The following is a 26,694-nucleotide window of genomic DNA, read 5'->3' as shown; positions in this document are numbered from 1 at the left end:
GAGGGAGCAAGAGGGAAGATTGCAGGGAGTGGGGAGGGAGAGAGACCGTGGGGAGGTGGAGAGAGAGATGGAGAGAGATCGCTGGGACAGGGAAAGGGAGAGAGAGAGATCATGGGGAGTTAGCAAGGGAGAGAGATCAGGGAGTGGGAGTGAAATAGAGATCACGAGGGGGGAGAGAAAGAACGCAGGGAGTGAGCAAGAGAGAGAGTGAGAGAGACAGCAGTGAGTGGGAGAGAGACAGAGAGTTCACAGATAGGGGGAGATAGAGAGAGAGAGAAATCGTTAGGAGGGGAGAGAGGGAGAGATCAGAAGGAGGGGAGAGACAGAGGCCGCTGGAGGGAGAGACAGAGACCGCAGCGAGGGAGAGAGGGAGGGAGTGAGCGGTCACAGGTTGGGGGAGAGAGAGAGAGCCATTGTGGGCAGGGGAGATAGAGGGAGATCATCGGGTGGGGGGGGAGAGATTGCGAGCAGAAGGAGAGAGAGTGAGGGATCGCTGGGGAGAGAAGGGTTGAGAGACAGAGAGATTGGGGGGATGAGGAGAGGGGGGGAGATCACACAAGGGGGAGAGGGAGATTGCGGGGAAGAGAGAGAGAGAGGTCGCAGGGAGGGGATAGAGAGGGAGATCGCGGTGAGCGGGAGAGGGAGCAAGAGAGAGGTCACAGGGAGGGAGCGAGAGAGAGAGAGATCATAGGGAGCCGGGAGAGAGAGAGGGAGGGATTGCAGGGAAGTGGAGGGGGAGAGGGAGAGAGAGGCCGCGGGGAGGGGGAGAGAGGGAGGGAGAGAGCTCACTGGGAGGGGGACAAAGAGAGAGATCGCAGGAAGGGGAGACAGAGTGAGAGATCGTGGGGAGGGGGCGAGAGAGAGAGACCGGAGGGAGGGAGCGTGAGAGAGCGAAATCGGGGGAATGAGTGAGAGGGAGAGGTCGCAGGTTGGGAGCGAAAGAGAGAGCTCACGGGGAATGAGAGAGACAGCAGCGAGGAGAGAGAGAGAGAGAGATCACGGTGAGGGGGATAGAGAGAGAGAGAAATTGCCGTGAGGTGAGAGAAGGAGACATCACGAGGAGGGGAGAGACAGAGAGACCGTGGCAGAGGGAGAGAGTGAGCAATCGCAGGGTGGGGGAGAGAGAGAGATTGCGGGCAGAGGGAGAGAGAGTGACCATTCTCTGGGGAAAGATTGAGAGACAGAGAGATCATGGGGAGGGGGGAGAGAGAGAGAGGGAGACCTCACGATGTGGATAGAGAGAGGGAGAGAGAGATTGCAGGGACAGGGGGAGAGAGAGATCATGGGGAGGGGGACAGAGAGAGGGAGAGAGACAGTGAGAGGCATCGCAGGGAGAAAGACAAAAAATCATAGGGGAGAGATAGAGAGGTCGTGGGGAGAGAGCGATACAGAGAGATGGCGGGTAAGGAGCAAGAGAGAGAGATTGCTGGTATTGGGGAGAGACAGAGTCAGAGACGTGGGGAGGGAGCGAAAGAGAGATCGCGGAGAGGTGCAGAGAGGGAGAGACAACACAGGAGCAGAAAGACATCGTTGGGAGTGGGAGAGGGAGCAAGAGACGGGGCACGGGGAGGGGGCGAGACAGAGATCGCAGGGAGTTGGAGAGAGGAGAGATCGTGAGGAGGTGGAGAGCGAGAGAGAGGTTCTGTGGAGGGAGTGAGAAAGAGAGACTGCGGAGAGGGGGAGAGAGAGACAGAGAGAGACCGTGAGGTGGGGGAGAGAGAGAGGGAGAGAGGTCGCGGGGAGATAGAGAGAGATCGTGGGGAGAGAGAGAGAGATCGTGGGGAGAGAGAGACAGAGGCTGCAGGGAGGGAGTGAGAGAGAGATCCCACGATGTGGATAGAGAGGGAGAGAGAGATTGTGGGTAGGGGAGAGAGAGATTGCAGGGGAGAGAGAGAGATCATGGAGAGCGGGAGAGGGAGCAAGAGAGGCCACAGGGTGGGCGCGAGATAGAGAGAGATCGCGGGGAAGGGGAGAAAGGTACGTCACGGGGATGGGGGGGAGAGAGAGAGACAGAGATCGCGGGAAGGGAGCGAAAGAAAGAGATCTCAGGGAGGTGGAGAGAGAGAGAGATCGCGGGTCGGGAGCGAGAGAGAGAGATCGCTGGTCGGGAGCAAGAGAGAGAGAGAGATCACGGTGAGAGTGGGAGAGAGAAAGACTGCAGGGAGGGGTACAAAGAGATGGAGAGAGAGATCACAGGGACGGGGGAGGGAATAATCATGGGGGAGAGAGAGAGAGAAACCTTGGGGAGGGAGCAAAACAGAGAAATCACGGGGAGGGGAGAGAGAGATTGTGGTGAAGGGGGAGAGAGAGAGAGAGATCGCAGGGAGGTGGAGAATGAGAGAGAGAGAGAGATTGCAGGGGGGTGGGAGAGAGGGACAGAGATCACTTGGAAGGGGAGAGATGGTGGGGGGAGAGAGAGAGAGATTGCAGGGAGTGGCAGAGGGAGAGCGAGAGGGATTGCAGAGCTTGAGCAGGAGAGATCGCAGAGCGGGTGAGAGAGGGAGAGAATGTGGGGGGAGGGAGAGACAGAGGGAGAGAGATTGCAGGGAAGGGGAGAGTGAGAGAGAGAGAAAGATCACTGTGAGTGGGAGAGACAGAGAGATCGCAGGGGAAGGGGAGAGAGAGAGATCACAGGGAGAGAGGGAGGTTGCAGGGTGCAGGAGAGGGAGTAACGGAGAGACGGAACACGGGGAGAGAGTGAGAGAGAGCGAGATCGTGGGGACGGAGGGATAGAGAGAGAGAGTGAGATCATGGGAGGGGCGAGAGAAAGAGACCACGGGGAGTGGGGGAGGGAAAGAGAGAGATCACGAGGAATGAGAGATCACGGGGAGTCAGAGAGATAGCGGGGAGCGAGCGACATCCTGGGGAGCAAGAAATATCACGGGGTGGTAAGGCAATCACAGGTCAGCCTGCAGATCGTGGTGGGAGGGACATATCAGATCGTGGTTAGATGTGTAGATCACAGGGGTGCGGACGGATGTCGATAGATCATAAGGACAGAGGCCAATCCTGGCAGGTTAGTTTAGAGAGAAGCACCCTTCCTCACCCTTGGCCCGCAAGTAGTGCTAAAGCAGCACTTGCGTACTGGATCCAATAGTTCTTGCGTCCCTTCAGCTGCCAGATATCCTGAGCACCGGGAAAGCCAGCCCACATCCATTAAATCCAAGTGACTTCTAATATCTGCGGGACAAAGACCCGTTAATATATTGAAATTACTGACTGATCGACCTCTCGAACTCCCAACGCTCCCCAGTTAAACACTGCCAACCCCCACCCCATCCACTACTTGACCTGGGGGATGGGGGCAGGGGTTAAAATTCCCTTTTTATCTCATCTCCCAAAGCAAGGGCAATGAATAAAAATCAATACAAGGAAATGCAACCTTATGTATGAAGCAGTAGGAACTGGAGTAGGCCATTGAACCCCTCAAGCATGATCTGCCAATCTATTAGATCATGACTGATCTACTGACTAGATTTACCCACCTTTGAGCCCCTTACCCAACAGAAAACTATCCACCTCGATCTCAAGAGTTTCAATTAATGTAGCAACCATATCATTTTCAGCAATAAGAGTTCCAAATTTCCACCACACCTCATTTGGAACAAATAGTTCTTGATTTCACTCCTGAATGGCCTAGTTCCAGTTTTAAGATCATGAGGAAAAACAGGCTAACTCCTAAAAATGTGCATGGGAATTGTGGTATGTGATTAAACCATGCCTGTCAATTGCATTGTCCACACTGCAGTAAATATCAATCCTACCTCCCTTTTCACCTACAGTCACTGACTATCATATTTTCCTCTTTCCAACAATGCAAAAAAACCACTAATCTAATCCAAATTTGTAAATTCAATCATTACATAATATATACAAATATAATCACCTTTGTGTACTCCCCTAGTGCCTGTATTCAACGTATCTTTGCTTCCCCAGTAGCTGACTTGCCATGGTGAGTCAGATACAGGTAGTAGAGGACTGCCACAGAATGAATGAATTGTGACTACAGCCAGGATCAGGAGCAATCATCTGCACGATACGCTGCCTGAGGTCACACACCAGTTGAAGGGTTGGAATTTCTTCTGGTTCATAAAAATGGTTGAGTACAGGCAAGGGGTGTTCAAAGCAATGTGCATGTAGTCAATAAGGCCCTATGGCATGGGGAAGCCTGTAATCTGTGCAAACCCTTGTGCTCAGACTGCCTGCCTGCCTCTATCAAGAAGGAATAGGATGAAGCTGTCTCTCCTTGTTGAGAGAGTGTCAGTGACCTCCTTTACATAACATTGTACTGAAAGCTGACAGGTCTTGCTTATAATTCCTGCAACAGCCTCCAAGAAGCCTGAGGTAAAAATGTTAAGATCCACGGCACCTTGATTGTAACAAGCAATGCTGTCCTTATCCTCCTTTAAGGTTGCAGTTATGGCTGCAGCAGCTGGCAGGTCAGTCATGGCCTCTCCTGCAAAGCAAAGAAAAGACATCTCCTGGAATGTTTCCTCACTGAAGTTGAGGTTAGAGAATTGCTTCCTAAACACAGTCGATGGAAATGGCATCCTGCCAAGGGCTCTTCTCCCTTGGTTCTCCACCATCTTCAAGCAGCTCATCCTGCTCCTGCTCTGTGTGACTTCCCTTTATTCCCCCAGTCATGCACAAATCCAACAGAAGGCTTTACCGGCTGCTAACATCCAGATGCAACATGTTTCAGCAGAAACTTTTTAAACGAACAAAGCAAGTACTTCAGCACTAATCAGACCTCTCCCTGTAGACTATTTAGAATCTAGGAAAGTATAGAAAAACTCCAAAAATGCATCTAATTGTACCAGCAGCCAACATAAATACTCCAGTGACTAACTTGCAACAGTTGATGGCCCCTTTAAATAAGGGGAAGAGGACCTTCATAACATTTAATGTCATGCGTGTTCATCTATGTAAACATTGGATGGAGCATGGCATTTGAAAATGGTAGTATTGTCGTCGAATTAGCTTTACACACTGATTGATGTCATAACCTTCCCACTCCTCATGCTGCTGGTTGTCACCAGATGCACATGTGTGAACCACTTTACTAATATGGTGTTGTCTCACTCCCCATCAGAAGTGTGTGTGCACAATTTAGTCCCCCATTTTCCACTGTTAGGAGGCCACACAGAGCATAAAGGAATGTACTACAGAGCCCAGTTACTTGCCCTAGGTTTTGTTGGCCGGGATTTTCCTGGATGACCCCCTTTGATGGGTGGAAAGAGCCGTGGTTCCATTTTACCAGTGGCAACCAATTAAGCGGCTGCTGCTGGGCTGCTGTTCCCATTGAGGATGGGGCCCATCTCCAAGAGTCAGTGGTCCAATCGTGTTCAGCAGCTTAGCAGCCTCAGTAGCACCACCAGGTACGGTGGCCACTGCTGGGACTACACCTGGAGGAAGAGGACACATCAATGGGCATGCGTCCTCATACAGGTAAGCAGAGTCTGGGGGCACAAGGGCCAGTTTGGCAGGCCTGGCTAAGGGACGTGAGGGTGGCTGAGGTCAGGCAGTGCAGATGCTACAGAGGCAGCCAGAGCCACTGGGTAGGTCCCTTCATGGGCCAAAGAATGCCAAAACAGGAATGCTCCCCCCATCCAGTGCTCACTGGGAGGTTGCTAGTGTTTACCTGGCGGTCTCCACATGTGGCAGAGAGCCCTCCCCCCCCCCCCCCCCACTGCTGGTAAAATGCAGTGGAGGCATGAAAAGACCCTTAATTGGCCACTTAAGTGACCTAATTGGGCCATTTGCCGCCTTTCCTGTCACTGATAAAACGGAGCGGTGATGGAAATGTGCTAGGCATACCATTCAAGACCTTCCCCATGCCATTTTACCAGCCACTCGCCTCCCAGCTTGTCCCCAACTGCCACGTAAAATTTTGGCCCTTGTCCTTGATTCTCCCACCAGAGAAATATACTTCTGCTGTATCAAGCCAGCAAATCATTTTAACATTTTAAACACATCAAACAGCTTATCCTTCAATTTTCTATACTCAAGGAACTATAAACAAAGCATATGCAACAGAAGCTCACAATTCTTTAAATCACAGTTTCAATCTGGGAGAGTGGCCATAAGATGAACATGAAGTTTATCATAAAGTACACAATGGAAACAATACAGGTTACCAGTGGGTATTTCCAATCACTCTGACTATGGACAAATTACACTCTGACAGATGATGTATCTCAGGACATGAAAAATGAAGGGAATTTCTAACCCAAACCGCCTGGTGGTTATGAGGTCAGGAGGCTTTTAAAATGCAGTGTTGAGATCAACTGTCCCATTGCCTCTACCACTATCTTAACACCTTACTGCACTAGGTGACTGAGGTGCCGGTTAGAAGCAGTGAGCAGGTAGGTTATGGGTAGAAGGCTTCAGGCATCTCTTACAGCATGTGTCTGGGGACTCCTGCTTCAACTGCCCACACCCCAGTGGGGCTCCAACTACATTTTAACTCCTGACTTGGTTGGGGAGGGTGCCACAACTCTCCTGCCACAGGAGAAGGCAGGTCATCAGCCATGGGGAAGGATGAAAGGCCCTCCAAGGTAAATGTAAAACGCTGTGTGGGCCAGATAGAGCAGGAGTTTTCCAAGTCATTCTGCAAGATGTGCACAACACCCTCTCCCTTGACTTACCCGATTGCTGGCGAGCATTCCTTTGGTGTTAGCCAGGAGCTTCCAACTGCCTGAAGCCCATGCCTGGCCATCAGTCAGCTTGCTGCTTCCCACCTGTTTTAGGCTGTCAGCTGACACCTGGCAGCAGATGAGGCACAGGAGTTAAAAACCTGGCCTAGCAAGTGAGTATTGAACTCGCTCACCCATTCAGAACTTGCTGGAAATTAAAGTTGATATCTATGAGTCAGATTCACAAAAATAATTCTCTCACCTTGCCTTCAGTTGGTAGCTGTTGATGAATCCTCTAGCCCAATGCCATTGCCGCTCATTGCTAACCAATTCCTGGGAGAGGAACTTATAAGTAGTCCAGGTCTCCCATTTACATATTTAATGCACCTAACATCTTTTTTAGGTGACTGCACTGTTGCTTGAGGACCAAACCCAATTTTAAGTCGGTTATTTCTCAGGTTGGCATGGAATATTGGTCCCTGAGATTGGACCCTGTTGCATAAAGCAATGTCTACCATACCTTTACAAAGCACTTTTTTGGATTTAATTACTACTCTTGTGGCACTTTAAGCAGGAGGGTTGCCTGCCCTTCACTGAATATAGGTGATGTCATGTTTGTGAAAGGATCTAGTTGCGTAAACCTCCAGGATGGGGTCCAAATTGCTTTGTACTTTTCTGATGGTTAATGGAAGCCAAACCTCACTTGTACTGACTTTTGCTTTTTTCAAAGGTTTTTTTAAAAGCAGGCCTTGTTTTAATTGTAGTAATCCCATTGGCGTGCTGTGGCAACACCATTTCCAATTTATTAAAGAATGATGGCTTGTAGCAAAGCAGTGAGGAGAAAACATCGACCATTGAAATGTAGGAGGTCATGAGGCAGGGCTCAGCCTCAACTTTATTTCCTTTTAAATTATATAGTTAAAACCCTGATCAAAACATTGCAGCTTGCACTTTTTCATGTGGATAACTTAATTGGTTATTTACTTTAGCCAAGGACTATGCTTTATTAATCAAAGTAATAATGATTGCTACTGCAGCCTCTGAGTTTAAACAGACTATTTAGGAACAATTAGTTCAGTGAAACTGAAAATTTGGGGGTGAGGATGTGGATAGGGGGCAGCAGGATGTGTTTCTAACGTGCATTATGTCACTAGATATCCAGTCAGTGATTGGCTCACTAACACTGCATCCATCTGACATGACTTATGACATAAGGAGCCTGACAGGGAATACAAACAGTCATTCAATACGGGCCTGAAAACTGCTGAGTCACTTATTTATTTGTTTTAAATCTTTTAAAAAAATTATGAATCATTACTATTTTGAATACAATCATTAAAATGAAAAATTTAATTAACATTATTAACAATGAATATAAATGAAAATCACTAGCAAAAGCAGGGTAGAACGATTCACGAGATTAAAGCTAACCTTAGGTGGCAGCCTTGGCTCAGTCGTCCTGTGCTTGTTTCTGAGTCAGCAGCTTGTGGGTTCAAGCCCCACTACAATGGGCAGGATTTTTCAGTAGGCATGCAGGGACAGGCCCAACGCATAAAATGAAGCGCGACATTTCGTTCGGTGGGCGCACACCGGAGTCGGCTGCGCACCCGCTGAAATGTAAACAGCCTATTAAGGCCATTAACAAAGCAACTATTGTAATTGTTAACGCTGCCCGTCCAACCTTAAGGCTGGCGGGCAGGTGAAAACATCAAGCAGCCTTAGCTTTTTATTGGAAACTTCCGTGCCTCAGGGAGATTGAAACGCACTTTCGTGAATGCTGACTCCGACTCTCCCTCCTCCCCCCATCTGCACAGGTAGCGCTGAGCGCTATCGGTCGCATCTTACGCTGGGCGGGCCTTAATTGGCCTGCCTGTATAGAATGGCAGCACGGAGCCGATCACGGGCAGCGATTGTCTCAGCGCCCGCTCCCATGAAGCCTGCCCGCCATATGTAAAATTCTGCCCAATGAATTGAGTGCAGAATCTAGTGAATGACTCACCACTAGAGCTGCTGCTTTTTGGATGAGACATTGAAATGAATCTGCCCATTTGGGTGGTGTAAAAGATCCCATCACAAATAGAAGTTCTCACTGGAGTCCTGGTCAAAATGTGGGCAGAATTTCCCAATCTGTAGATTAAGTGCGGTGGTGGGCAGGAAAGTCGGTGTGATTCCTGCTGGGCAGTGGGATGCTGAACATGTGTGATCTTCTGATTATCAGCTCACTAATTATGCGTCAGCGAGGAGCTCGGCAAATCTCATGGTGGGCGGATAGGGTCTTGCCCACCCCGCCATTAACTCATTGGGTTGAAGGTCTTGGTGCCACATTTAAAAAGCGCCTGGGCAAACATTCACTCACTGCAGGCCAGGTTTCTGCTGCACTGGGAATCTACAGAACCGAGGAGAACCAAACCAGTAGCATCATGTTTCAGCAAAGCCTCCCTGGGGAATCTCCTCCAGGCCATCCAAGAAAGACAGGAGGTCCTCCCAGTTAATCACGCCAGCCGGGGAGGAGATCGCTGGGGAGGTTGGTGCCCGTGGCAAACAAAAAAGGACTGCCCTGCAGTGCTACAAAAGGATGAATGATCTACTCCGCTGTGCCAAGGTAAGTGAAACTTCTATGCATTCCAAATTCACGTTCTCGTAAGGGTATCAGGCAGCCTAAGGATTACAGCCCACAGGGATGTCACACACTACCAGCAGATGGGAGTCAGCACTGAATGTCTGCCAGCCACTTTAAGATCACCATCTCATGTAAGATCCTGCACAAACGGCATCTTAATGCCTTACTGAGGAGGGCTCAGCACACTCAGCTTCTGAACTGCTCTTTCATCTATAGTCAATCCATCTGTCTTTATGGAGGACAAGATCTCCCGCTACAAAAGGGAGAGAGCGAAGACCGGAGGGGGAACCGGAGGACACATTTACCATTCGAGGAACAGTTGGCTGATGAGGATAGGGATTGTCCCTGCGCAGAGATCCCTTTAACAGACCCAGGATGGTCTCCGAAATGTGCCCCTGATGACGTGGCCTCAGCCTCAGGGCAGTCTCTGAACTTTCCTCAGGCAGACTTTTAATTTTTGCCCCCGGACAGTCTTTCACCATTCCATGGAGTCTTAACTCTTGCCCCCAGGCAGCCTTTCTATCTTCTACTCTGTTCCTTAACACCCCCAAGTCGTGCCCCCATCTCACTTTAGTGTTCCCCCTAACCCCTGGGTCCTACCTCTGCCACACCCCCCCTCTCATGTTCCCCCCAGTCCTGCCTCTGTCTCCCCCCTCCCCTCTCGCGTTCATCCCCAGTCCTGCCTCCATCTCACCTTCCCCTCTTGTGCTTATCCCCCAGTCTTGTCTCTGTCTCACCTCTGCCATCTCGTATTTCCTCCCCCACTCCAGTCCTGCCTCCATTTCATCTTCCCCTGTCGCGCCTCCTCCCGTCCCTCACTCCGCCCCAACCCTTCCTCTGCCTCCCCATCCCTTCTCGTGTTCCCCCCCAACCAAGTCCTGCGTCTGTTTCACCTTCCTCTCTCATGTTCTGCACCCAAAGCCCTTCCTCCATTTCACCTTCCCCTCTTGTTTCCCCTCAATTCTGTCTCCGCCTCACCCCACCTCACTCCTCATGTTTCACCTCCTTCCCCTGAGACCTGCCTCCGTCTCACCGTTTCCCACGGGTCTTGCCCCCTGTGCCCAGCCTTGCAGCCAGGCATCCTATATTTCGCAATTAAGTGTAAAAGGAAGGGCAAAGCAAGGTCTACTGATCTCCAAGTTGTGGATGAACTGAAGCTCGCCAGGTGCATGCCACTTAGATATATTCAGAAAACAGACAGTTCCAATTATCCACTACCAGGGCATAAAACCTGATGGGGGAATCATAATTCCGGTGAGTTGCCCTTTTTAATGAGCATTCATGAGATGCAAATGTGGTTCTCGACATAGTTCAGCAGGAAACACGATCCACCTTTAACCTGCCAAAGTTGGGAGAACAAAATTCCAAACTAATTTCCCACTGGCAGGAAACTGGATTCACTGACGCCAAATTTAGTACTCCTGCCCGCCACGATTCCGTATCTTGTAAACCAATGTATCCAAAACAGATTAGTTGGTCTCTGATATTGTTATTCCTGGAACCTTGCTATGCAAAAATGACCACTGCATTCTATTTAGAACAGTGACTGCACTTCAAAAAGCACATAATTTTCTGTAAAATAGATTGGGATATCCTGAGGTTGTGAACAGTGCTATATAAATGCAAGCTCTTTGAATGACACATTGGAGATTCAGAGCTTGGAAATCTGAAACAACCATGTTTAGAAAGGCAGAACGCGGTCAATTAGTTAAAAAGACAGAATTTTAGTTCATATCTATGGTGATATTTTTGATAGTTCCAACAATGCGGTGACCTAAGTTTTTTTAATCAAAGAATATGTATAATGAGTGCGATCTTACATTAGACTTAAAATATCATAAATTTGAATTTTATACTTTTATGAACATGAAACTAAGTTTAGATCTTAACAGAAGAACCCAAACATTACTTATTGTCAATAAGAATGTTTAGTTAACAACATCGTTGGTGTAAATAGAGATTTTCCAGCAACAAATGAAGCCAAATTATATTTCTTTGTGTATGTAATGACATAGGAACTTGCTGAGATGCACATGTTGGCAGCACAAGCATTTCATCCCCTACTCTTCCTTTGTGTAGATGTAATATGTTTCAAATATGTAAAATTAAGTTAACTGCAAGGATATTTACAATTTTAAAAAACCTTGCCAGTAACCTGTTGAGAGAGACAAGAGCCCATATCATTTTCTGAAAATATTTGCAACAAAAATAAATGTTTTTTTTAAAGTGAGTAAAAGGATGACTTGGTAGCACAACCTAACTCTAATGTTTAGGTCGAATCATCCAGAAAGCGACAAACCCAAAATGAAGGAAGAAAGCATTCCATTAGGTTTTAACGTGTAGTAATATTTGTATGTAGTCAATAGGGATTTGTGTTTCGATAGTGTTCCTCACAATGGGCAGGATATTTAGGCCCCGCTGGCGTCAGGAACAGAGTGAACAGGTGCTAGGATTAGCACTGTCAGCCTGTGTGCCAGGTCCCAGACTCCATACCACACCCCAGGCCATCTTTGCGGAGGTGGGATTGGGGGGAGGGAATGGGGGTGGCGAACAGGGTGATATGGCTACCTGCCCACACATAACGGGTTGCCAGCCAGGCTCATTAAGGGCCACTTAAGAATTTTCCTGTTGGTCTCCAAGTTCCCAGAAGTGGCAGGGGCCAGTTTTGCTGCCTGGATGCAGACTGCCAAAGGCAGACAGGGGGCCTATACTCCAGGCAGGCCTAGATGCCCTCCCTACCTGCTTGGGTACAGCAACAGCACAGGCAGCCCTGTAGAGAGGTACCCCCACCACCCCCACAGTGGTGGACTGGCTGTAAGAGCCATTTTTAATTTAAAGTTTGAAAAAGTTTGAAAGATAATGTCTCCATTTTGATGTCACCTCTCCCTCACTTATCCCTTCCATTAAATTAAGGCCTCTGACTGCCCTTAATTGGATGGTAAGCCATCCTCTTACCATTAATTGGCTGCCCAAGGGAAAATCAGACCAAGTGACTGTTTACCACATTGTTTATCATCTGACATTATCAACACTTTTCTCGAACTTTGGAGACTCACAATGCATCCATTGTTAGCACACAAGCTGCTGCCATTGTCTCTAAGCATAAATATCCTGCAACTTTTTCCCATAAAATAATCTAGGCCCCCTCTAACATCTAACAATCAAACCACCCAGGATTACTGTCAGGTAGGCTTCAGAATAAGTCACATGACCACCTTCATTTTATCATAAATTAAAGGCACAGTCCCAAAACATAATAATGTTATAAACCTCATAATTGTAACATTTTGATAACCTGATTAGTTAACGGATATTATAAAGAGCATTAACTTTACATCACTGAATTTTAATCTGGTATAGAGCCAATGAATGAAGTCATTGACTGGCCTTCTCAAGGTAAGCACAATACTAGTGCAGTAAAATGACGGAAATAGAGCCCTCAGAAAGCTAAAGATGGATATGTGAGAATGAGTGTGTGAAAATGTTTGTGAGATTGTGCATGTGTCTGTTGGGAGGTGGCACTTCCTGTTGTTGTTGTACAAGAGGACTGTGTAAATATTTTAAAGAATAATTTAAGTAACAGCATTTTATTATTTTTATGATGATACTATTTTTAGATATTTTATATGGGTAAATAGCAATTGTATCATAATGCATTATATAACGAATAATTGTGAACTAATGTGCATTCTATTTTGTTCTACAATGATACTTCAGCAACAAAATTATTATTCTGTATGTTTAAAAGCCTAGCGCAATAAACAACATTTAGCCTGAGCAGCATCTGTGCACTCTCTTTATTAATTGCTTGCCATATCTATATCATTTGAGTTAAAAGTGAAGGTGTTTTGCTTTGGCTTCTAAATAAGCCTCGCTGGAAGCATACAGGAGATAGTGTCAAATATGAAAGTCTCTCCCCCCCCTCCAACCCCAAGGCTTCTGTGAGCTTTGACGTCATGTGTGCTCCTTTCAGTTGCCATAGCAACTTATTCCCCAGGCCCTCTGTCTGTCTCATCTGGTAGGTTCCACAGTGGTACAGCCAGCATTGGACTGCACAATGGTTTAACACGGGTGATGGCGGTGATTCAGCAAAGTCTCTCTCCTCTCCAGCAGCTTTCTTCTCTCTCTCTCTTCCTATCTGTGTATTCTCTCCATTCCACTGTGTATCTTTTCTGTTTTGTTTTCCTCTTGTGAAAAGCAAAATGTTTTGAATCAAGATTTCAGTGGAGGACTGTTGCCGTACCAGGATTCTCTTCAGTTGGCACGGAATGGTAGGTGGTTGATGCTGATGCAGTGTACTAACCTGTTAAGGGTGGGGTGATGAATATTGATTGCAGCAAAGGTTAATGAAGTAGACTGTTAGAATTGCAAGGGGAAAGCATCCCAGCAAGTGGCAGCTGGATGTAGTCTTTTTCATCTCATTGATATGCATCCATCTGGTAACTGACTGTCTTTAGAAAATGTACAAATATATAAGAGAAAAATATTGTAAAAGCTTTGAATAGTGCCATGGTTGGTATTTGAAGGAGGAAACATATTGGGAGTTAATAAAAGTGAAATTAATATTTTGGAAATTTTAGGAAAGGAACATTTTACACCTTTCTAACTTTACAGTTTATCCTGTACATATAATCAACCGATTGTTTTAAAGCCATTTAGTGATGAATCAGCAAGTTTTGATATCAGTGAATGAAATTAGGATCTTTGGGGTTAATTGGTTGTTTTGTCTTCAGCTTCTTTGAATAAATGGAAATCTCAGGTCATGATAACTGCGTTGATTAACATTTTTAATCAATCCTCTGAATAGGCCAGTCAGCACAGGCCACAAGGGGAGATGGAAGCATTTGTTGCTGCTATACTTCAATATTCTCTGTTTGCTAAGAAATTACAAGGATCTGCATGGTATTCATGGACATTTCGCATTGAATCTGTTTGACAAAATGACTATCCAGATCATTTTCTTTGTCATATCATTTAGGAACACTGTTGTTACTTACCGATTTTCCTTTGAGATTGTCATTAAGAATACACTGATAGAGAGGCAGAAACTACTTGGGGTGCGTTCTTGATTATTGCAGAGGAAGGCATTTTGTTCCGTGAGGGTGTTGTGATTTCTCTCTGTGAGAATCTCTGGAGAGAGAGGTATATGCAAATATTGCATATGATCGTGACCAAATATGGTTATACACCTAGCTTGTTCAGAGACTGTGATGGCGTCTTTTTATACAGATCCGGCAGAAGTCTTTGTACTCAGTTTTAACATGTAATTTATTCAGTTATTGGACATTTGATTATTCAGAGCTGAAGGATAGGCACCTTGAATTTTAATCATTTATTTTCCTTTTTCCTTAAATGTAATAGTTGTTGTGGTTAAGGAGGGGAGAATTGAATGATTTAGAATGTGCGCTGAATGTACAAGGATCTTAGTCTGTGCTGTGACACAAAGTTAGAAACATTGTTAGCCATTTTCAGACCACTTCAATATGATTTAATTTCTGCATGTACGTTGAAAGAATCAATTATCAGTGTACAGTATAGATTTCCAGGACTTAATTGCAGGAGAACATGGTTCCTCTTTAGGTACTAATATGAAGAAGGGAGCACAAAGGATCTGGAAAAAAAAAACTTTTAAAATGTAAAAGAGCATCTTATTTATTTTAAGTGGGTTCTGAATATATTTTCCTGTTCAATTCCAGGTAACAGATAATCAAATTGCTGTAGAGATAATGGTGTAATTTGATAAGGAGTGTAATACTGCAATGTATTTTACTGCAGCCAAATTCATAACCTTTGGTTTACAACAAATTAATATTTTTAATCAAATTTTCACACTTGTCCTATAGAGGCTAGTGTAAAGTTGGGGAAAAGATTTGCTGGCTGATTAACAGCCTACGTCTCCTTTTATGTCCATAACTATCTTCATACCAGCTGACTGGGTGATTTTCTAGGCTCCCACAATCCACACAATGAAGTGGGGGTGTAGTAGGGGGGACATCCAAATCTACGAGACAAAAGTATCCCACTGAATGCCACTTGAGTTGGAGCTCTGGTTTCTGCGCATTTGATTGTCTAGAGTGGGATTCAAACCCTGTCCTTCTAACTCAGAGGATGGAATACCACCATTCAGACAAAGGTTTGCTTGTACAAAATTGATGAACACTATAGGAAGCAAAGATTGTGAAAAAAATTCCAGAATCAAATTTCTACAATTGCACTACCAAACTGTGATGTGATGTTTAAAGAGAAGCGTGACTGTAATGACTGTACCTTTGCCGATTTTAATAGTGCTGGAACAGATTTCCCATACTCTTCAAAGTCATTATTACATTTTAATAAAATCTGACACTAATTTTTTACAATCTGTTCTGTTAGAAATGCAGCTTTGGAGAAAGCTGGGCACATTGCCTTTCACAGATTTCTTCTTCACAGGTTTGAATAGACAGAAGTTAAATAATGTGAAGTTGTGAATTTGTAACATTATTTATTATAAGGACCACAGCTTGCTTTTCTGCAGGAGGCATATTTTTGCCAATTGCTTGGGATGCCATTGACAAATTGTCTTTTTAATTTAGCAAAATATAATGGTCTTGAAATTTGGTCTTGCAGGGACCATTTTTTGGCTGCTAAATGCACTCGCGCTCTGCTCCGCACCACCTCCACTCCCCCTCCCCCCAAAATCTTCAAATATGGGTAGCAAGGCTACTCATATTTCTGGTCAGAAGTGTGCCTCCCACCATCCTGGAAAAGGTAGAGGTGTTCATGGTAGAAGTGCACACTGAGACCATTTTAACCACAGAATTATTTATATAAATTAGGGGCTTGCATCTAATTATGATTTTCAATTCTCGCCCCCTCCCACCCCACCACCCCCCCAGCACTTTGCCTGCAAATTCCTGAACTCGCACAACATCAAGTGGTGCTATCAGGCAGTTTAGCCCCTATATTTAACTGAATGTGGAGACGGGGAGTTACCAAGATGGTTGGATTTATTCCTGCAGGTTTAATCCCTTGATCTCCCACCTCCAATGGCCTCATTCCCACATTTCCACCATTGGTCATCTGACAAGTCCACCCACACAGGAAACTGGCTTCCCATGTTAATGAATGATTCTTGACGGCTAGTCAGTCTTATTTCCTCCACCTCCAATATTTTAATAACCAGTAAACAACAGTTTTAAAACTAATGGTAAAAAACACACCTTTTGTAATGCCCCTGTGATTTTCCCCCTGAGCTGCTGGCAGCAGTGTCCTGAAGATTGATCTTTAATTCCTGGAGACTCCAAAACAATTCTGGAGGGTTGGAAGTCCCAAGCCGTCCCTCCTCAACGCCTGATCTCCTAATCCTGGCCTTCATTAACTGCGGGCTGCTACGGTGCTTAAACCTTCACCAGAAGGCTCCACCTGCCAAATGCATGGTGTTAATGAGGCCTGAGGCCCAATATTGACAGTTCTCCGGACCTCTCCAATCTGGCACAGGTATCATACCCTGCACCCCACTGCATAGCCAGGGTAGGCATTCCTGAATCTGAAGCTCACTAACACACAATTTCACTAACTCTTATGGTTTTCAAAGAGGGCTGTCTTTTCCTGGCTGGTACAGATGGTTTAGATTCTATTTGCTCTTATTAGGTGTGTTGGGGCTGTACAATGTGATATTTATAATATTTTAATTATGTACCTTTATCCACTGTTTTATTGAAGGTGTTAAATCATTTACTTTAAATATTGATGTGTTACTAATATTGCACAATGTAGTTTCAGTCCATACTGTGAATTAAAGATTGTTATTGGGTTTAATGGAGAAGTGTCAATGAATTTAAAGAAAATTAAACATCAGACATTAGGGAATGAAATTTTACTAAACTTGTAAGGCTTAAACAAGTATAGGAATTAGAAAGGTAGATAGATGCTATTTCTTACCTGAAGCTTGCCTGGCTTAGATCTTGAATAAGGAGCTCTGCACTCTGCAGAAGCATATTCTGGACAGGTGCCAGCATATCCTGCATCTACAAGTTTTCAGTTATCTCTAAGAAAGAGTGTTGGTGTTTGGCTCTCGTGCCCAGTGATGGTGTTCAAGTGCAGTGCCTGCTAGTTGGATCTCTGACCAGTAAGAAACTGTTAAGCTTGGCAAATGTTGACTCTCATAAAATGTTTTGGGAGAGTATTGAGAGGTATTGCACCACCCACAATCTTTCAGCATTCAGTTCAAGATCATCTTCTTTATGTATTTGTTCCCTGGAAAGCCCCACATTGTATTCTTAATCACTGGGCAAGAGAAAAAGACTTAGGGCAGAATCTTCTCCAGTTTGAAAGTTTTGGGTGTCACAGGGCCATTTGCTCATGCTGGAGGTGGGCCCAGCAGTGTGATTTTATGGGAAACGGCTGCTTCTGTGTTCATTGTCTAATTATGGACAATGGGCAGGACATGGAGGCCCAATGAGAGGGCCTACAGGAACCAACTGTCAGCCAACCCCACTGGGAGAGATTGGGGGCTACTGATGCAGAGAGAAAGCATGACGGCGCCTCAAAATGGAGACCTTGTCAAAAGACTTCTAATGGTTTATTAAAAATGAAGGCCCAGAGCTGTTGAGGCCATCTGTATTGGGGGAAAGCCCTCCACCAGAATGCTTTTGGCCATTGCTGTCCCCATTTCAGCCTTGCTGCTGTGTGAGACTGGTTTGGACAGCAGCCTCCAAGCTCCCTCTGGTCCTGTTAGGAGGCCACCTCTTGACACAGCATGGACCCCACCTGCCTCTTGTAAGATTGCATTGCTGTGCACAATTCCCCTTTTACAGACTTTGATTAGCTACTCACCGTGGTCAGGTGAGATGCAGCTGCCATTGGGAACTTGCCTCCAGCAAAATCTCTTGGAGGCAAGAACAGATCGGGCAGTGGAGCTGATGCGCCTCGGTCTGACGTTCCACATTACTCCCCCACCACAGGGTGGGAAAATTCTGCCCACCCAGCATCAGCAGGTGTGGGGGATAACCTGGTGTAAGTGCTGGGATGTGCTTAACTGAGGTAACCACTGCTGACCCGCCATAGTTGGTGGTTTGGAGGGTGCTCCCTTGACTCGGCCAAGAGCCCCATTGCTCGGGGCACCTACAAACTGTAGCAAGCAGTGCAAGTTTCAAGGAGGACAGGTGGCCCTGCCCCCCTGCACACCGCCCCAACCAACAAAAAAATAGATATGCAGACCTCTTGGCTCTCCTATCAGAAAGATAATTCAAAAAAGTCTTATCTTAATCTTTAAGGGCGCATGCCACAGTCCTTGGCTTCATCCCCAGGTGAGTCCCAAGTCTGGTACTCAAACAACTCAATTTGTTTCTAGGCCAGAAAATGAAAAAAAAACACAGCAGTCTCATTGTGATTTTTCTCCAGAGTTGCTGGTATCAGTGTCCTAGAGATTAACCTTTAATTCCTGTAGACTCCATGACAATCCTGGAGGGTTTCTGGCCCTAACTATTCTCTTCTTGGAAATGTTGCAGGATCTCCCAGTATGGGGCATCCCTGACCTGGCCGTACCTCCCCTTGCATTGCTGACCCTGCAAGAAGGTAGATGGTTTACCCTTTGCAAAGGTAACATAAATTTCTACATACGACCAGGACCTGGCGAATCCTGGCCTAGGCCTAATTTTTAGCCCTTCTGAAATGGATATGGATTTTTGGCCCCGTGATTGCTTATGTTGAAGCTATTGGGCAAAACGAAAGGAAATGTATGACAGCAAAGATGAAGAAAACAAAAGCTTAAATTTAAGGAAGATTTTCAGAAAGAAGCTACATTGAAATGAACCATACATGGTTCATACAAGAGAGGATGGAAGATTATACAGGAAAAGAAAACAGAAAACTAAATAATACATTATAAAGTTAAGGTGAGAGGAAAAATGACCAACAGGAGATTAGAAATTTTGATGGGGGAATAGAGAAGTAGAATAACAGATTTGGAGAAGGAATGAGATACTGGCTCAAAATTTGTATGGGAACCTGATCTCAGCATGGTTAGTTGGTGTGTGTGTCATTTACATGGGCCTAGCCATATCCATACCATGATAGACATATCTCTGGCACTTGACAGCCCTCTGTGCCCTTCTGCTGTCTCTGTGGGGGAGGGTCTGGTTCCCCTGCCTGTCAAAACAATTTATTTCCACTTCCACCTCTTATAACTAAAATACATGTTTAAAAAAATGATTTTTCTTCCAGGGCTCCACTTACCTAACCTGGATTGGTAATTCCCAGCAAAGGCTAGAATTGGTGAAGCAGAATGCTGACATATTTCCCAGACCTGCTGCTGAGCAGCAAATGGGATTATGATGGGAATTCACTAAAAGGCCTATGCATCTTTGAGGACACAGGCTCTACCAATTCCCAACTGCTCCTATAGATATGATATGTATAATAGCATGTATATTATCAGGATTGGCAGTGATGCAGAAAGGGCCCAAATTCCAGCGATCGCACTAGATGGTTCTACAAGCTTGACAACCATAAAAAGGGGGGCAGACCCAGGAGAACCTTCCTTTTCAGATTGTTATGTCCTTTGTCCTTTACAAACATTGTAGAATTTATTATTCTGGGGACTTCTTACAGCACAAGTATGTGGAGAAGTGGTTCAATTACTCTCCTTTCTGAAATAATGGAAGCTTGCAACATTTATGACAATGCAATCCCTTCCTATTATTGTAGGGGCATTCAAACAAACACACCTGGAGACTAAATTGAAGGAACTGAAAACACACAGACCAATTTTTGTGTTTATATTGCTGTAACTAAAAGCCTTGAGCTGTCACCATGTTCACAGACCACCCTCCCCCGCCCATCAATCCCTTACACCCACTGCCATGACCACCTCCCCATCCCCCACCCCTCCAGCTCCATTTTTCATCTATTAATGATACTGTCACCTCCCTGAATGGAGGGATTGCAGCCATTGGTGGGAAAGCTATGTGTTCACTATCAAGTTTGAAAGCTAGAAGCTGCTGACAACAATGCTTATTTGTTTGTGAATAACTAAGTGTCATGGCCACACAGACAATATTTAGTTGAAGTCAGAGCTGTTTAACATCTCAGCTAATTGGTGACAAAACAAATAGAAATTTATAACATATTATTTTAGGGTGGAATCTTCCCAAGACTGGGAGCAACATAAGGATAAGGCCATTGGGTGAGCGCCCTGACACATTTCCACTGCTCAGAAATCTTGCCAGAGGTGGGCGGATATTGGCAGCAGCTATCTGCTCAGCTGTGGTGGGTAGCCAATTTTGAGCAATTAAAGGAGCAATGAGGGGGACAGGGAGGACTCACTGGGACCTTCCCGACATTGGAGCAGACTCTGCCAAGTGCAGATCCCAGCAGCACAGGCCAGGGACCCACCAGAGCTGGAGTTTCCAAGACTCAATGGCGGGGCCATGGAGATGATAGGCTACAGATGCAGCTGAAATTAATCATCTGGAGGGTTTTCCCTCTGCTCTGATGGCCCTAACAGCTTTGAGCCTCTTCATTTTGGAACCATATTGACACTTCTGAGGGCATCTCTGGTTTGAGGTGCTCTCATGCTTTCTGCCTGACCAAAGCCCACCTCACCCAGTGGGGCTGCCGACTGTCCTAAGCTGTGGACCCTCTGACTGGACCTACAGTCTGAAGAACTTCTCCGCCATCCTTAATTGGACTGTGGATTTGGAGGTGGCCAATTAAGAGTCTGTCTCCCTGAAGATTGTGCTGGAATGTAGATCAGGCCCTAAGAGCAGTCCCAACCCCTGAAAAAAACCTATCATCACACAATTCCGTCTTTAAAGTTAAAATATAGACAAAGAGCCACACTTTTAGACTAATGATGTGCAGTAATAAAAATGTTACTTTACTGAGACAAAAATATATTGGCAATGCTTGGAACTATAAAGGATGCAGTGCAGGAGACAGCTTCTGAAAGTAAATCTACCTCTGCAGCATTCTAAATGACAATGGGTTCACTGAACTGTGCACTGAAGTGAGGTATGTCAACGGAGACATATGGTATTTCTGAGGCAACTGGAGAAAGCAATGAAAAAAGTTTTATCCTCCTTGTTAGACTCCTTGACTCTGCTAATTGCAATTCCATACCAATTAATAATCATTTGGCTATTGATGCATCTACATCCAAAGAGGTTCAATGTGTCAAGATCAGTGCCTTTAGAAAATGTGCTTAAAACCCTAAAAGGATACTCTTGACAGATAGAATCTCTGAGAGTTCCTTCTGTGAGAAAAGTAATGTTAATTCAATAGCTTTTTGCTGTAATGCTGGGCGGCATCCCTGAACTCTGACATGATTGGTATTGTTTCTATACCAATGCAAAAACTGTAGAATTTACTCCAGACAAATCACTTGACAATTTGTAGCAACACCATGGGCAGAATTTTTCCCTTGGCAAGCTGGATCGGTGGGGGTGGGCGGGGGCAGTCGGGAAGCCGATCACCGCCTGGGATCCGCAGCGCTCCGTGATTTTACACGGGCAGACCATTTGAGGCCCACCCATTGTGATATGCGAGCAGCAGCACTGAGCACTGCCTGTGTGGGCGGGGGTAGGAGGGCAAGCAGGTCTAGCGCGAACTTCGTGCATGCGCGCGAAAGAGCACAGAATAATCTCCCTGAGGCACAGATCTGTCACAGGGAGAGGAAGAGATATTTTTAAAAATAATGAAGAGCAGAAAAATGTAATGAAACATCTCCCCTCATGTGACTGCCATGGCATGAGCAGGGGGCATGTTTTTAATTAAAATATAAAGTTTTTATTTATTTGTATTTACTTCTTGAAACCTCATCCTGCCTGTGGATGAGGTTTCCAAACAAAAAGCAAAGGCTGCTTGCTCTTTTCACCTGCCAACCAACTGTTAGATTGAATGGACAGTGAAAAATTAAGGTCAATTGTTAACTTAATGGCTGTAACAGGCCTTTTAATTGCCAGCCGGTGCGCTGCCAACTCCGGCACGCACTTGCTGACCGAACTATCGTGCATGACTGCACATTGACGTCGGCACCCTCAGCCGACATCATCACGTGTCATTTAACGCTTGGTCAGGCTGGGTGCACGCCCACCTGCCGAGCTAAAATTCTGGCCCATATATTGTTAGTACAGTGATATGTACTACCATAAATAATAGCATTTATATAATATATCTTACCATGACAAGATGGTTCAAGGACTTGATGTGTGACCCTGTTCGTTGGGTGGATGCTGGGTAGAGGAAACCCACTACCTGCACAATAATTTGTCAGGTGTCTGATTCATTTTTATAGCCAGGCCTCATTAAAATGATCTCATTCGACTGCCTGTGCATCTGTAGTGCTGACAGGCAGTTTAATAATTGTGGGGGACACCTGTTAGTCCCATGTAAACCATTAAACTTACCTGAAGTGCCTTTAGGAGTGATCTTCAGTGGCTCTGTTAAGGAGCACTGGTTAGATGCTTTGACATTGTGATTGAATGTGCAGGACTTGAACAGGACTTTAAAGTACATAACTTAACAAGGCTTCTACCTATTTTGAGTGGGAGCATCATGTCCATTTTCTGGCTTGCTCCAAAATTGTAGTTGGTTGAAATCTGGCCGAAATGAGATGGGAGGTATTGCTTGGTAACTGGTCTCACTGCTGCACTGGTCCCAATAAATGGTATGATAATGAGACCAAAATTAGCCCCAATCCATTACTTCTGGAGTGTAGTGGGCTTATAGTTATGTGTTCAAACATAGCAACCATTCTAAGCTAGCAACAACTCAAAAACAGCAAAGAGAAGATTAACTCGCTAATAGGTTCTTTGGTGATATTGCTGGGGTGTAGGATGTTGGCTAACATTTTGGTGAAACATCATGTGTTTCTTTTAAATATTGTCAACTGGTCTTTAATATTCCCTGGAACTTGTGGACTGAAGTTTGGCGGTAGCTTATTCAAAATCAATGGGAATCAGCCTGTTTAGTGCTTGTATTGAAGTGCCAGGTTACGTGCTCAAATTCTAGCGGGTGACTTCAATGCACAACCTTCTCACTTAAAGGCAAGAGTGCCGCCAGCTAAAATATAACAATTCTAGGTAATTTCATACAAAAATATAGTGCCTCATTTAGTTTATACATCACTAGTTAGGCTTCGGCTAGTGTACTGCGTTCAGTTTAGAGCACCACACTACAGGAAAGGTGTCCAGGCCTTAGAGAAAATGCAGAGGAGATCTACCAGAATAGTATCAGGGGATGGGAGGCTTCAGTTATATAAATAAACTGATTTTTTCTCCTTAGAGCAGAGACAGTTAAGAAAAGATTTAATTGAGAAGTTCAAAATTCTGAGGGGTTTTGCCAGGTTAAATAAGGAGAAATTGTTTTCACTGACAGGTAATCAGAGGACACATGTTTAACATAATTTGTAAAAAATCCAGCTGGAAATGAGGAGAAATTTATTCACCCAGTGAGGAATTTCCATCTGGAATGTACTGTCTGAAAGGGTGAAAGAAGTAGATTTACTAATAACTTACAAAAGGGAATTTGACATGTACTTGAAAAGGAGAGAGTTACAGAGCTGTGGGGGAAAAGCAGTGGACTGGAAAGATTCGGCACAGACCCAGCACAGGTGTGATTGGTCGAATGGCCTCTGTCAGTGCTCTGTAATTCAATTATTTTGTTCTCTAATGATGAATGATTCAATTTTGTGCTGCGCTGCTAGTGAGGGGTGAGCCAAGAGCAAATTTTTATTCTGGTGTGGGAATTGGTACCAAACCCATTTTAGATTGCTGCTGTTTTGGATCAATGTTACAATAAAACCACCTTGGCAACAATTTTACAGAGGGATAGACACTTTGATGCTATCTTCTATTGATTAAAAAGGCACAGACTCTGATTAGCCTGGGATTCTGAAAGGTTTTTGTGTTCTCTTCTTCAATTATTTTCAAAGTATTTCTTCAGATTGCACAGAACTTAATTGTCTTTTTAATTCCTACCATTGTTTGTGAACAACTATGCTGCCGGTCCAGTAAAATATTTGTAATGTTGGCATAAATGTCTGATGATAATTTTGGCACTGTAGCACAGAACTTCATGATCAGTTGTAGCACTATTGCTTTCATTGGTTGAAAACAAAACCTCTATAACATGGGTCACACCATAACACTTTGGTTCTCAATGCCAGCACTGTAAAAAGACCATCTATGACATTTTGACAGTATTATTCTTTGGGCAATTAAAACAATAAAATCTGGGTGAATAACCAAGTCTCAAGGACATCACAAAGGTTGAAGGAGTAGAAGACAAGATAAAACAATAAGTAGTAGCTGAGGGTGATGCATATAATTTCTATTTTAAATGTCTATAGAGCATAGGAAGAACAGAGGACTAAGGCTAGGAACTTGCTTGGATCTGTTCCTCTCTGCTGCCATCGGAGTAGTGTGGAAAACATGTTTACATTTGGTGCTGTAGCGGAACTGGAGCCGCTCTGAGAAAATACCTGGACTAAATGTGGTAAGGAGTTCAGTTTTCAAGTCCTAATAATAAGTTGTCAGTTGTGAGGAAGTTAAGGAAACCCAAGGGGAGAATGACTGAGTACCTGAACATGAGTTGGTCGAAGGGAGCCAACATGGATTTGTGAAAGGCAGGCTCTGTATGACTAATTTTGTTGATTTTTTTGAGGAGGTCACTTACAGGTGGGCAGAGAAATATCTCTGGATGTTATCTATATGGACTTCCAAAAGACATTTAATAGGGTTCACGCAAGAGATTGTTGGTCAAAACAAAAGCACACTGAATTGAACGTAATAATATGATATCGGTTGTTAATTGAGCGGGGAAAATGGAATAGAGAGTAAGGAGAAAGGGGATATGCTCGAATGGTGGGATGTGGGAAGCGTTCCCCTGGGTGTTTCTCAGGGATCTGTACTAGGGCCTCATCTTTTAACATGTATTAATGATATGTGATGAAGGCATAGAGAGTTGTATATCCAAGTTTACAGAAGCATTGTAAGTTATATAGATTGGACCAGAGGGTTACAAAGTAGCATTGACAGAATAAATGAGTGTGCAACGCTGTGCCAGATGAAACACAGTGTGAGGAAGTGTGAGGTCATCCACTTGTCATTTAAGAAAGGTGCTAATGCTTCTGTCCCGGAATAAGAAATTGTGCTAGTCTTGGGCTTGGACAGGTGCAGCGCATTTTGGGTGCGCAGTGCCTATCCAGTGCTGGGACAGAAAAGGGCTGGGAAAACTGCTTGCTTCATTGAGGAATATGTAGTAGATTAGAAAGGAGTGAGCTCAATAGTATCACAGGGTTAGAGAGAATATTTAGAATTTGGAATTGAGAATTATTTAAAAATACTGTAAATGATAGTACAGTTCCTCCCACTTAATTGCAGTAGTTTTACTCATAAGGAGCATTCAGAATGGACTTTTTCCCCATTATTTTCTATAAAAGCTTGTTTAATGGAATATATTTATGTGCAAAAAATATTTACTTTCAGAAGTTCTGGCGTTATGATTTATTTCCACATGCTCTTTTATCACCGTTTGGTCTCCTGAGCTCAGCGGCTGCAATCAAAATCCTTATTGATTTAACAAAAAAGCAGGATATGCCATTTTGTGAGATTCAAATATTCACAGCAACAAAATGAAACAATAAAGCACTTCATTATTTCATTTTGTGAACCCATGGATACCCTATTACATTCTGGCCCATACTAATGTTGTATCATCACTCTATTAATATGTGGTTTTGATATGCAACATTATATGGTATTTTTGTTTTGGAAAAAACCCATATGAAATATTACAATATACATTGACATTCTTTACAAGCCAGATACAGAAATAAAGGCCTGAAAATCTGTTGGTGCTGTGCCTGATTCATAGGCAAGAAACAAACACTTGGAGGTCCAATATGGCAGATTGCACGTGTGTTCAATCCATGCCAGATGTGTGTTGCCAGCCATATTGTTAAAAACTCATGCATTTTTAAAATTTCAGACTATACCCACTTGGGGGATGGGAGAAAGTGAAGGATAGGGGGAAGGTTTCTGCTTTGATGCTGCACAGTATTTGTTCAGGCACAGGTATTTTAGTCGGGAAGATGGTATGTGACAATGAATGCACTCCTGCACCTGCCCAGTTCTTAGTGGTCTGGGGAAGAGGGGTGTATATTTCTGTTTGATACTTGAGCTCTTCAGTAAACCCATGATCACCCTATTGCAATCCAGCCTAGACCAATATTGTATCATCACTCTGTTAATATGTAATTTTGATATGCAACATTATATGGTATTTTGTTTTGAAAAAACACATTTGAAATAATACATAATAATAATTATAATACATATTGAATTTCCATATATGTAAGATCATGCCTGCTCTGTTTGATTTTTTTCCTCTGCTAATTTAAATAGAATCCTTTTCTTTATTATTTCATGTGAGTGTCATTGGCTATGCAAGCATTTATTG

This window comes from Carcharodon carcharias, chromosome 1, assembly GCF_017639515.1.
Source record: "Carcharodon carcharias isolate sCarCar2 chromosome 1, sCarCar2.pri, whole genome shotgun sequence".
Lineage (NCBI taxonomy): Eukaryota > Metazoa > Chordata > Chondrichthyes > Lamniformes > Lamnidae > Carcharodon > Carcharodon carcharias.
Note: the sequence above shows the minus strand (reverse complement) of the source record.